Here is a 14,321-nt window from a genome sequence, read left to right as displayed (position 1 = left end):
TCTATCCTTTTATCTTTTTTTATTATGCATACATTTTTGCAATTTCCCAATGATATTTCTGGATTAAAATTTCTATTATTAGATATTCCTCCTTGTTGGGTCTCCCACCCTTGCTCACCAATCCAAAAGGCACGGTCATTTCTTTCTCTATCTTGTCCCTTGTATTTCCTATGCATGTTCTTGTCCTTAGAGTCCTAGACCCAGTGTTCCTTTTCCCAGAGGTCTTCAGTCCTCTTAACTACTAAAACTTAAGATTTCTCAGAAACATTTGCCGCTTCAAATGTTTCCTGGTACAACTTAGCCATCATAAGTTGGCTAAAATTTCCCAGATAACCACTAAGGTAGTCAGACTCCACATCCAGGACCCCTTGTCCTGTAATGTCCAGGTTTGACTGCTTGAATTGCCAGGGCCAGAGAAGTTTATTCCTACAGACATCAACAAATTTTCCATCTGCAATAATGCTCTCAATCTCTTTCCCAGAAACCTCTAACAATATTTTATTTGAGGACAAATATGGTCTAGAAAAAAGCAAAATAGACAAACACAGAAGAAAGAGCAATATAATCTATCTACTAGAAAGTCATAGATCACATATGCATTATTTAGGATCATGGTGCTTCAACAGATGAAACTGTAATATGTATCTGCATTTGAAACCATTTGCACCTGACAAGCAGTTAATATTCTGCCAGGTATTCTGGTTTTTGTTGCTGTGATAAAGCGCTCTGAACAAAGACACACAAGGGGAGGAGGGGCTTTATTTTTCTCTTCTCTATTCTTTCTTTTCTTTTCTTTTCTTTTTATTTATTTATTTATTTTTTGCATACAGGTCATTGTCCATCATTGAGGGAACTCTATGTAAATAATTCATGCAGAAACCCAAAAGTAATCCTGTCTGCTATTTCATGCAGAATAACCTGTAACCAGAGAACTCACTCTCTGTTGATGAAGTACAGAAGAAATTACAGAGGATGTTTCTTGCAAGCTGCTTCACAGTTTCATGCTTAGTACACATCTAAGACCACAGTTGCCTGGGTCACCCTACATCAATTGACAATAAAGACAACCCAGCACAGAGAAGCCCAAGGGTCAATCTGATCTGAGTAATCCCTCATTTAATATCCCCTTCATTGATGTGTGCTGGTGTGTGTGTGTGTGTGTTTGTGTGTGTGTGTGTGTGTGTGTGTGTGTGTGTATGTGTGTGTGTGTGAGAGAGAGAGAGAGAGAGAGAGAGAGAGAGAGAGAGAGAGAGAGAGTTGTTTGTATTTTTGAGTTTCTTTTTTGTTACTATAATAAAACATTCTGTCAAGATGCTCTTTATCAGAGAAAGTTTTTTGTTTTTTGTTTTTTTTTGTTTTTTGTTTTTTTTTTTTTAGCTGAGAATTCCAAGTTACAATCCATAACTGCAGAGAAATCACTGTGGTACAAGCTTGGGCAGAGTCAACAGCAAAAAAAGATGATGAATGCAAGAGGCCTACACTCAGCTACTTTCGCTACTTATATACAATTCAAGGCAGAGTTTATGAAATTGCATAGCCTAAATTTTAAGGAAGTTCCTCACAAGCATTGAAGAGCCTGATCTAGTTAAACACTTATTGAGACTATTTCCCTAGACGATTTTATGCCATACAAGGTAAACAATTAAAACTAGACTTCATAATGCTTTTATAAAAATTTATATGCTAAGTATAGGAGCAATATTAGAAACAAGAAAGCTAAAGATGTCTTCTGATGTGTTAATTTTTTTTGTTTGCTTGTTAGCTTTTTAAGTGAGAATGGTGATTAGGCCATTGCTGTATTAATGTAATCCTCTATAGAGAAGTTTAAGAACACAAATAAATAAAAAATGACTGGGCAGAGAATGTAGCTCGGAGGGTAGAGCACAAAGTTCTGAGTTTGATTGATTTATAGGACTTGTAAACTCTTCTTGGTTGTTTGTTTCATAGAGGTATATTAAGAATGAGACTAACTAGTACTAAAGTCCTGTATCTTTTTTTTTTACTTTTAAGAATTAATAGTGTCAGTCATACATTTCATATATGCATATGTTCTAAAGTTAATATTGCTTTAACATTATAACACAGGTGCTTGTAATTTCTGCCCATGCTGTCCAAGTAGTATAAATACCATTAGGAGTTAAAAGCCTATATTTAGAGGGAAAATGTATTTAAAAAGTGAAAAGCACTTTTACTTTCATCAATTGCCTACCAGCATACTTTGAAAGCTTCATTTTTCAATAAAACAAGAATCTTTATAAAAACACACAATAAGGGGTATTGCTTGGCATGTTTCCAATTGGTCATTTAAAGGCATATTTAACTAAAATGGAAGTAGCATGTAATATACAGAATATTACCACAAGAAATGCCTGTGGTTGAACTGAAAAAATAATGATATGTGGGGAAACCCTGCTAATTAAGGTCACACTCTACCATGACAGGATAGGTCTTCTGAGTTCCTTGCAGAATAGAAGACTCCTTTTAGCACCAGAGCATCCCCTTCTCTTACCTTGGCTTGGAATTGAGAGCCCCTACCTTCTACTGTGGAAGGTCAATTAGTCCTTGGCATACCTATAAGTTTGATATCTTTTTTCACAATAAAATCCTACCCAACAAGAACCTGGGTTTACCAGAATGCTTTTCCAGAAAAGTGAGCCATTCAGTCTTCTTAAAACTCCAGCCAAGCTGGGCGGTGATGGCCCACGGCTTTAATTCCAACACTTGGGAGGCAGAGGCAGAGGCAGAGGCAGAGGCAGGAGGATTTCTGAGTTAGAGCCCAGACTGGTCTACAAAGTGAGTTCCAGGACAGCCAGGGCTAAACAGAGAAACCCTGTTTAAAAAAAAAAAAAAGAAAGAAAGAAAGAAAGAAAGAAAGAAAGAAAGAAAGAAAAGAAAAAGAAAAAGAAAAGAAAAGAAAGAGAAGAGAAGAGAAGAAAAGAAAAGAAAAGAAAAGAAAAGAAAAGGAAAGAAAAGAAAAGAAAAGAAAAGAAAAGAAAAGAAAAAGAAAAAGAAAAGAAAAAAACTTGAGCCAATTATTTCATTCACCCTGAAAAATCTTTCCCATTCTCCAAAGTAAATATACAGCCCTTTTCTATCCTGAATAAAGTCTATGCACACAAACCCATCCCTAATAAATGTATGCAGACAAATAAGATCATCTAAGAGAGCTATTTCACTGAATATCAGAGGATAATATCTTGGTCTAAGAAACTTATAACACTAGATCTTTAGTGAAGACATTTTCTGCCTCCCATCCCACCAGCATGCCAAACCACATCTGGTCCCTGACATGCCTAGCACAATGATTTTGATACAGTAATCAAGAAATAAGAAACAGTTTTTCAGTGCAAAAGGCCAACTTCCACTGAGCAACTTAGACAATAACCAGTAAATTATCATCAAATATAGGTCAATAACAGAACCTGGAATAAACAAGTAAGTCCAATTCTGGGTGTCAGTGTCAGGGTTACTACCTAAATTATGTAGATTAAAATCAACTGTACAAAAATCACCATAAATTTCCTCACTGGGAATAACATCAATTGACTCAATGAACTGCATGTATAAATCATTTCCCATATATCAACAGTGGAACTGGAAAAGGCAGAAATTAAAATGTCAGTATTGAAGAGGAACTGTATTGAGTTCCCAGTTACCAGATCAGATTGTTTACAACCACCTTTTTACTCCAACTCCAGGTATTTTGATAGTTTCTTCTGTCCTCCAAAGCCAGTTGCATGAATGTTGGTATACACACAGATTTAGTTTGCTTTTCTGTTGTTGTGATAAAACATTCCAATCAAAGCAACTTTCTATGCAGAGATTGTATTTCATATTACACAACTGATTATCACTGAGATAAATCAGGGCAGGAACACAAAGTAGAAACCTGTAGCAAACAAAACAAAAAACAAAACAAAACAAAAAATAAATAAATAAACGTTGAAGAATGGTACTGGCTTCTATTCATCTAACTTTCTTATATATTCAGGCCCACCTGCCTAGGGATGGCACCACTCCAATTAGCCTCAGTCCTCCTATATCAATCAGCAGTGTGGGAAATCTCTCACAGACATAGGCACAGGCTATTCTGATCTGGTCAATATGCTTATATGCATTAAAGAATAGCCATTTAGCAGTCCATCACCTAGTAGATGTCTCTTTACTGGAGAAAACTTCTTTCAGTGGCCATTAATCATCTACACCTTTTTTTTTAATGGCAAAGGCCTTGTGAGATTTCCCTTGTATATGTTGGATTTCATGAGTACAACCTCCTTCACATTTCTAGAAGACACACAATCTATCAGCAGAGCCTTGATCCTCTTACTCTTATAATCTTCCTGCGCTCTCATTTGGAAAATTCCTGCAAGTCTCGGATGTAGGTATTTTTCTGTAACTACACAAGTAGGGTTGAGGAACAACATGATTAGTTGTTCTAGGCTTTCTGTTCAGTTCTGGTTTTATGTAACAGTTGCTGTGGTGATGTAAATGAGACTATCCTAGTATTAGTCAGGGCTCTCTAGAGTCACAGAATGTATGGAATATCTTTCTGTATTGAGGGTATTTATTATCATGGCATACAGTCTGTAGTCCAACTAAACAAACAATGGTCAACTGTGAAATGGAAGCCCAAGAATCTAGTAGTTGCTCAGTCCCTCAAGGCTACTTGTTTCATCTGATCTTCTCTAGAAGTAGATTCCAACAGATGTGCTGGTAAGTAAATAAAAGCAATGAAAAAGAGTGAATCTTCCTTTTTTCAGTGTCTTTGCATAAGTCTCCAGCAGAAGGTATGTACCACCATGCCTGAATCTGGGACTTGTTTTGTTTCAGACTGACCTTGAACTCAGAGATTTCCTTGCCTTAGTCTCCTGGCATTAAAGGTACATACTACCTTGCTTGGGCCTAAGCTCTTCATAGCAACTGTGCCTGAGGATCTCCATGCCAAGATCCAGGTCAGAAACTTGTATATTCAAGCTTCAAGATCTGGATCATGGGTGAACCCTGCAATTCTGGATTGCAGTTCATTCAAGATATAGTAAAGTTGACAACCAGGAATAGCCATTACATCCCTTTATTATATCTGGCATTTGAAGAGTTTAGTCCACAGATTGTGGAACTGTTTAGAGGAAGCTTAGGAGGTGTGCCCTGAATGGATGAAGAAAGTTACTAGCAGAGTGTTTTGAGAATTTAAAGACTCACTATTTTTAGTTTTCCTCTCCCCTTCCTGATTCTGGATGAAGATGTGGTCTTCAGCTTACTGTTCCAGTTAATATATCTATGTGCTTGCCACAGTTCCCTGTCATAATGGGGATGAACTCTCATCCTTGTGGAAACACAGCTTCAAATAAAGCCACTTTCTATAAGTAGCTTTGGTTATGTTTTATAACAGTCTTCATCAATTGCCAAGAGAGGCTTCCTTTATTAAGAATAGAATCTACAATCTTCTATGGGTATAAGGATAAGAATTTAGTATATATAGTTAGAAACAATGCCAGTCTAAAAAGGTGGCAGTAGTGAGTTCTCCTCTAGGGTCCAAGATCTTACCTTCCATAGCTTGGCTAGTGTTATAGTAGTAGGTACAATATTTTCCTATTGAGCAGGTATTAAATCAAAGTAGATAACTGTTTACTAGCCTCAAGAAGTAAGTTCCTGCTACTACATTATTGCAGATATCTTCCCATGTTGATAATTGTTGTAGTTCATGAGTTTTATAGGTATTTATATTTTAATTAATAATTTTAATTGTTTCCTTCCTTGGCAATTTGCATAACACATTTGGATACTGTGAGAGTTATTCCTCATAACAAAGACCATCAGTTAAGTTCTGACTCTATTACTACAAGTCTTGGTCTAAAGCGGCGTATCTTCAGCAATGAGGGTCTCATCTTCAAGTCATGGGAGGCAAGTAAGGGCAATGACAGTAGCCTATATTATATTAAGAATCTCTTTGAATTTTTCTAAAAGACAGCCTAGCGATTTATTGTTGAATAAAGTTAAAATGGAGATTTTCTATGGCTTTTCAAATATCATTTGTGATTTTTCTCCTTCCTCCTTCTCTCACTATCTGTATTGGTCTCTCCTATTCCAGTTGATTTCCCATTTTCCCATTCTACCTCCACAGTCTCGTCTATCTAGAGCCTTTTTTTCAGTCTTCCCATGGTCTCTCTTTAATTTCCTGATTTTGGTTTTGTTTTGTTTTTATTTGTTTGTTTTTTGTTTTTACATATCCAAAGGTTTAAATCTAGGAATTACAGGTAAGGGAGAACACACAGTGTTTGTCTTTCTGCATCTGAGTAACATCATTTAGTATATTATGCTCAGATCCTATCCATTTATCTGCATGTCATTTCATTTTTCTTTACAGATAAGTAGAATCCTACGGTGTATATGGACTACATTCTGATAATCTCTTGAAGGACATTTAGGTTGTTTCTACTTCCTATTTGGAATAAAGTGATAATGACATTGGAAGAAAAGTACTTTTTGTAAAATTCCACAAAGTTAAAATACTATGAAATGCATAGTTATTCATAGTTATGATATCTTAAAGAGAATATATTTCAGGCTCATATTTCCAATTGAGAAATGCTTCCTAGCTAATGAGCTATGAAGAACAGTAATTTTACTTTGTGTAACACGATGCATGACTAGGAAGCCCAGTTACTCTTCTGGCTTGAGCAGTGGCCTCAATACAGTTAATCTGCTGCTGGCTCTCTTCCTTACATAATTACTCTAAGTAGGAAATCACATTATATGATTAGAGCACTGATTAAAAATGTAGCAGAAAATCAAGGATGACTGCAGTAAGCATGTTAATTCCAAATTTGAGTATTCATTTTTAAAGGTTTATTTTATTTTTTAATCACATAAATGTTTATATGTATATGGACATGAGTGCAGTTGTTCACAAAATCTGAAAAGTCTTGCACGCGCTCGACTAGCCAGGAAGAATGACGCTGCAACAGGATCCTTCTGCACACGTTTATTGGGAGAGCTTGATTGTAGAGGCGAAAAGACTTCGAGCCCAGAACTGGTGCTGCTTTTATAGGCCTAGGAGGGGCGTGTCTCACACCCGGATTGGTTATGCACTAAGCCTCATTTGCATGTTCCCTATCTGATTGGCTACTCTCTCTCAGTACCTTACAGAACCTCATTATCATACCTCATTTGCATGTCTCACATCTGATTGGTTATACTCTCAGTACCTTACAGAACCTCATTATCATGCCTGGGCCAGGCAGTGTCTTTGCAAAAAACTTTACTGCATATGTACACATTGGTTGTTTGTCCAATCTTATGCGTGATGGCCAGCAGTAGTCAGTGCCACTCTGCAACGGCACATGTGGCTTCCCACAGAAAAGGCCATTGCATCCTCTGGAGCTAAACTACAGGTAGTTGGGACCCACATAATTTGAGTGCAGAGAACAGAGCTTGGGTCACCTGGAATATTAGCAAGCACACATAATGTCTGAGCCATTTATTCAGTTCCAAATTTTTGCATAATTTAGACTCATTTTTACAGTTTATTATATTATGTATTTATGAATCTAGCCTTGAACTTACATATGGGTACATCTCTGTCAATCCTAAGACTTGATTATGAAAGGCCGAACTTATCATTAAAAATTCCACTTTGCTTTCAGGCTTCATTTTATGATAAATTGCCCTTTAAATGAACTCAACCACTGTAAAAAAAAAAAAAAACTTCTTCCTGGTGCCATGTCACTCTGGTTCCAATCACAATTCTCCTGGAAAAAATTGCTATTCCAGTCATAGCAACAACCAATCGGATAAGGAAAAGAAATTACCTAATGTCTAAAGTAGATTGATTAAGGTTAACAACCCTTGTTCGTACCAGGTCATAATCATTACTAGCCAATAGAAGTGGGTCAAATGTCAAACAATCACATGGCAGCCAAGATAGAAAGTTCTTCTCTATGCTACCATGATAGTAGAGAAGGACTGTACCAGCTCAGCACCACCCATACCTTCCACTGTGCTGCAGATGATGGAGGTCCTGAGCTCAAGCTTAAATAAGGACTCTTTAACTTTTCATAAAAGTTGTACTTTTGGTGGTCTCCAGTAGGGAACTCATGATCAGGACATACCATCTGGGGGCTCATCTAGCATCCCATGGCATTCCCTTCCCCCATCTCCCAAACCTTCTGCATGTAGGCTCAAAGACATACTGGTAAGTGTGCTTTGTATGATGTTTGTGTGAATATCTGGTTTTTTGTTTTAGTAAATATGTATACAATTATACTTGTAATTTGGTACTACCATACAGAACACAAAGGGACTCACGGGACTCCCAAGGCAACAGGGGCCAAGAGATCTCCATGGCATACTAGAAGCCAGTTCTGGAAGGGGTTAAATTAGTGACAACATCAAGGAAAACAAGAGTGGCAACCAAACAATTAATTAGTCTTCTATATACAGGGGCTCAGGTTGCTAGAGAACAAGCTAGTCATGAGATACCTGACATTACAGTGGCCCTCCCCCTTAGGATCATGGAACTCCACATGACCAGGAGAACCAAACTATGCAATGCTGGCCCTTTTCTACCAGTGATTTATACAATTAGAAGATTCAGATAACCAAATTTTTGGAGAGGCCAGGGGCCCTTAGAGATCTTTCAGATTCAGAAATCTTTACCTATCAAGCTACTTGAGATAATTGTAATCAACTGCTGCCAATTCTCTTCAGCACAGAATAAAGAGAGAAAATTATTAATGAGGCTCAGAAATTAGTTCTGGGTGGTAATGGAGCCCTTAATACTAAGCAGTTGTTTAATGACTCCTCTTTTTCTTTAGATAGACCCAACATGGACTTCAACATGACTGAAGGTAAGGAGACATTCTTGGCTTAATGCCAGACTCTAATAGAGGGGTTCTTGGTGATTGCTTGCCAATGCAGAAATTGGCTAAGAAAGGAGATGTTAGACAGGAAGTTAGAGAGTCCCCTTTCTCTTTCTAGAAAGAATTATGACAATATTTTTAGACTTCTAGCCCACTAGACCCAGAGTCACCAGAGAAAAAGTCAACAGTGATGATAGCCTTTGTCAATAAAGCAGTGACAGACATAAGTTACAATGAGTAGATTAGATACAAAAAAAAAAAATCTAAAGGAAATGATGGCAGTGGAGAACAAAGCATACAATAACCAAGAGTCTTCCAAGGACAAATAGGCCCATCCCAATGCTAAAGAAATGTGGGATTTTGCTAAAATCATGGTTGGCACAAAGTGGAAGAAACAATGGCAACTGGAACATCTAGCCTGCAACAAAGATGAGAACACCAACAAGGGATAAGTCCTTTATCCAGAAAAAAAAAAAAGTGTACATATTGCAAGGAGAGAGGACCTTAAATCAAAGATTGCCCTGATCCCATATCCCATAGACAAAAAGGGGGTTAAGCAAAAGTGATAGAAATAGAACTAACTGACAAGCTAAATGGGCATAGGCCCCCCCTCCTTGAACCTAGAATAACCGTCAGACTAGAGGTGAAAACTATTAAGTTTCTAGTAGGTACAGGAGCTCAACATCCAGTTCTCACAGAGGCCTATTGAACACAGTCAAATTAAAAAGTAATCAAAGCAAAAAGAAAAAGACATGAACCAATACACATGATACACATGGACTACCCAAAGAATGGTGGGTCACAGAGTGGTATAGGTCTCCCACTTCTTAGTCATGCCTAAATGTGCCTACTCCTTATTAGAAAAAGACTTCCTAATCAAAATCGGAGCTCAAATTTCTATTGACCCTGAGGGGATTTCCACCATGGGTTGAAAAATTCGGCCAGTACAGCTCTTTTCTTTATCTCTGAAAGATAAATGTATAGACTACACAAAATAATAGAGCCCTGGATACCCAAGATATAAGATACAATTTGCTAAATGCAGGAAATTCAAGAAGAACGAAGACCAAAGTGTGGACACTTTGCCCCTTCTTAGAAATGGTAACAAAACACCCATGGAAGGAGTTACAGAGACAAAATTTGGAGCTGTGACGAAAGGATGGACCATCTAGTGATTTCCATATGCAGGGAGCCATCAGATATCAGCTTCCAAACGCTGACACCACTGCATACACTAGCAAGATTTTGCTGAAAGGACCCAGATATGGCTGTCTCTTGTGAGACTATGCCAGGGCCTAGCAAACACAGAAGTGGATGATCACAGTCAGCTATTGGATGAATCACATGGCCCCCAATGGAGGAGCTAGAGAAATTACCCAAGGAGCTAAAGGGATCTGCAACCCTATAGGTGGAACAACAATATGAACTAAGCAGTACCCCGGAGCTCTTGTCTCTAGCTGCATATGTATCAAAAGATGGCCTAGTCGGCCATCACTGAAAAGAGAGGCCCATTGGACTTGCAAACTTTATATGCCCCAGTCAGGGGAACACCAGGGCCAAAAAGGGGGAGTGCGTGGGTAGGGAATTGGGGGTGGGGTGGGTATGGGGGACTTTTGGGATAGCATTGAAAATGTAAATAAGGAAAATACCTAATAAAAATAAATTAAAAAAAAACAAAAAAAAATTGAGCCCTTCATAGAAAAAAATTCTTCAACTGATTGTCATAATTCCCCCTCAGCCTAGACAGAGACTGGGCAAATGAGACTAGTGGCTCATCAAGCCACTGTTTAGATAAAATTAAAATCAGAGGCTACACCAGCACAGTCTATACAGTACCCAATGCCACAAAAACTAAAAAAAAAAAAAAAAAGGATCACTCCCCATGTTAGAAAGCTCAGAGACCTGGAGATTCTTATACCCTGTCAATCCCCATGGGAAAAAAAAGTCTCATGACAGTTAAGAGGCCCACTTATAATAATATAGGCTCATACAGTACATACAAGGAATCAATAAGTGAGACATGGACATCTATCCCCTGGTACCTAACCCATACACTCTGTTAAGTTCTGTAGAACATTCCAAGATCTGGTATACCATATTAGACCTTAAAGATGATTTCCTCAGTTTCCCCTAGCACCTAAGAGCCATCAAATAGCTATTCACTTTTAAATGACCAAATTCTGGCAAAGGATTCAATGGACAACTTACGTGGACTTGGCTATCCTAGGGATTCAGGAATTTGCCAACTATCATTGAGGAGGCTCTGCACAAGGACCTGGGTGTGTACTTCTGAGAACACTCCCAAACATCCTTCCTATAATATGTAGATAACATCTTGGTATCTGAGAACACCCTAGAAGAATGCCAGCGAAACACAGAAGACTTACTGATGGATGTAGATGATCCGGGGTATCAAACACCAACCAAAAAGGCACAGCTATGTCAATATAAGATAACATACTTGGCCTACATTTTAAATGTGGGCCAACACTGACTGTTAGAGGCTGAAAAATAAACTATTTTGAAAATCCCCTTTGCAATCGCCAGACAGGAGGTACCAGGGTTCCTCAGGTCAACAGGTTTCAGGCAATTACTGATTACTGAATTTACAGAACTGGCTAAGTAGCTCTATGAAAACACACACACACACACACACACACACACACACACACACACACACAAAGCCTTTTTAATGGACTGAGGCTCAAGAAGAATCTTTCCATAAACTCTATATTGCTGGCTCCAGCCTTAAGGCTGTCTGATATGACTAAGCCTTTCCACCTCTATGTGGACAAGGACAAAAGCATAGTCAAAAGAGCCTTGACTCAGTTGGAAAGCCCATAGAACAGTATTGTTCCCTATCTGTCAAATAGATTAGATCCAGTAGCCTTGAGATGGCTGCCATCACGACCACTAGTCTGCTCGTTAAAGACAGGAAAAATTTTAGCATTGAGACAAGAACTGTATATCACCACTTAAGCAAGGCCAACATCACTCATTATCAGAGTTTACTGCTCATCCTCCCACATAGCTATCTGCTTCCTGCCAAGAATAGTCATAAACCTAGCTGCCAGGGTCCAGCCTGGACAAGAGTCTGGGGTCATGCAAGACTAGCAATAACTGGTATGAGAATAAGAAAACACACAATTGAGATACAGTGTTGACAGGCTGGTGTATTGGCATGTGAGCCCTTGAACTTGGGAGTCAGGGTGATCACCTAAATTTGACTCAGCCCCAGTCTTTCATTGGAATCATACAGAGCCAGGCAGTGGTGGTGCATGCCTTTAATCCCAGCACTAGGGAGGCAGAAGCAGGCAGATTTCTGAGTTTGAGGCCAGCCTGGTGAGTTCCAGGACAGCTGGGGCTATACAGAGAAACCCTTCCATGAAAAACAACAACAACAACAACAACAACAACAACAACAAATCATACAAGGAAATTTGGTTACAATATTCACAGAAGGATGGGTAAATGCTTCTCTATTTTCTTGTGTCAACATTTTCTTGTGACACAAAGAAGTACAGATTTAGAACATCAAAGGAAACTATACAATATCAGACTTAAAATTTTTTCAGCAAGCACATTTTTTTTTGTATCTCCCAACCATCAGTCTTTGGCGAGGTCAGGGCAGCAGTATTGAAGTTTAAAAGTCAGTATCTTTCAGACATATATGAGACACTACAATTTCATAAAAGGGCAATCATGAGGTTATACTGCTGACCCCACAGTCTATAATTTTTGGACCCCATCTTCCTGTCTACAAAATCATCCTCACCCAACCTGTACAGAGGATTCCTAGGTGTCTGCCCCCATCATCCTAAACCCAAGAAACCCATTGCTAACTTTATGGGAAATATGTACATATTATTCCATCCTCAATTTTATAACAAAAATATCCTAGTATTTTTTTTATACAGAATTGAGACTAAGACTGGTGAAATAGCTTCAGAATTATTCATTTTTGCCCATGGCTCAAGGTTACTTTCATTTCAACCTAGAGCAAGTGACTGTAACATACATCTCTCTTGAATTCATGAACAGCCTTCACTTTAATATTATTGGCAACATCTATTTTCTGGGTATCAAGCTCCTACTAGATCTTTCCAAGTCACTAACTACTGGTTTAATCACGGAAGGAAGAAAGAAAAGGAATTACTATTAGATAGCTAAAGAAAATAATAAGTCCTAAGAATAATTGCAGAAATAACATCTCAAGTTACTTGTGTCAAAGAAGCAGTCCTTGGTGTTTCCCTAGCCTAGTTTATGTGATGCTAGAGATCAAACTGTGTGCAAAGTAATTGGTCTACTCACTGAGCTACAACCCAGTTCAAATATTCCCACTTATAGTTGATGCTATTTTTCTTGTTTTATATTTTAGACAAATAGCAAAATATGAAAGACTCAGGAGGGGTGACATGATGAAAGTCATTTGCATTCCTTGTTTCTCTATCCATGGCATCATTTACCAAGTGATAGATAATAAAAGACTGGATGTAGACACGGAGGTGTTTAGCCCAAATTGTATCTTACTTGTTCATCAATTAGTACAAGGAACGTGATAATCATGCATATATTGAACCACGGAGAAGGCAGACCATTGCATACATGGAGTACTTCATTCCTTCTGTGGTCTACAAAACATCTAAGAGTCAACTCTATAACCTTTGCCCTTCAACTATTATATTTGGAGAAGATAAGGTATACATATTAATTACATGCCAAATTGCTAAGACAAAATAGCTAACAGACTAACTTAATGAGGGAAAGTTTTTTTTGTTTTTTGTTTTTTGTTTTTTTTTTTTTTTTTTTGCTCAGTTTGGGGGGAGTGTTGATGGCAGGGATGATATGGTTGGTTGTAAGAGTAGGAAGCTTTCTGCATATTGAGATTCTGAATATATAATAATAGTGCTTCCTGAGATTTTTGGATTGTTTTATCCTCTTATGACTTATTTAATAATTTATTCTGGCAAATGTATCTGTTTTTAACACATCGGTTTCATTTAGTAAATTCCTATCTAAAGTGTTCAGTACACAGAATTCCCTCATTAATTAATGGAAATCGTTATTTACTTTCCCTTTTTGCTTTACATTTTTAAAGTTTTATCCCTTTAGATAATCTTGAAAATTCTTTGAGAATGTCGTGCATATATACAATGGATATAAGCATGCATATGCATATCTATACAACCTTATGCACATAACAAAGAAATCTATAACTAGGAATGAAATTTGAAATTTGTAACTGGACAAAAATGTACTTTAAGGAACAAAAAATTGAGCCAAATGTAGTGGAGCAGGGCTACTATCCTAGAACACTGGAGACAGAAAGCATCAGGTCATGAGTAAGAGGTTAATCTATACTATAAGGTTAGATTATCTCAGGATACCAAAAACATGAAACAACCAGTCAATCAGAAGAGCTTCAAAGGGCCTCCAAAGTCAAGAACCTTGACTTTACAAATT

Source organism: Mus musculus, chromosome 1, assembly GCF_000001635.26.
Source record: "Mus musculus strain C57BL/6J chromosome 1, GRCm38.p6 C57BL/6J".
Lineage (NCBI taxonomy): Eukaryota > Metazoa > Chordata > Mammalia > Rodentia > Muridae > Mus > Mus musculus.
The sequence above is the reverse complement of the archived record's forward strand: the minus strand, read 5'-3'. Positions refer to the sequence as shown.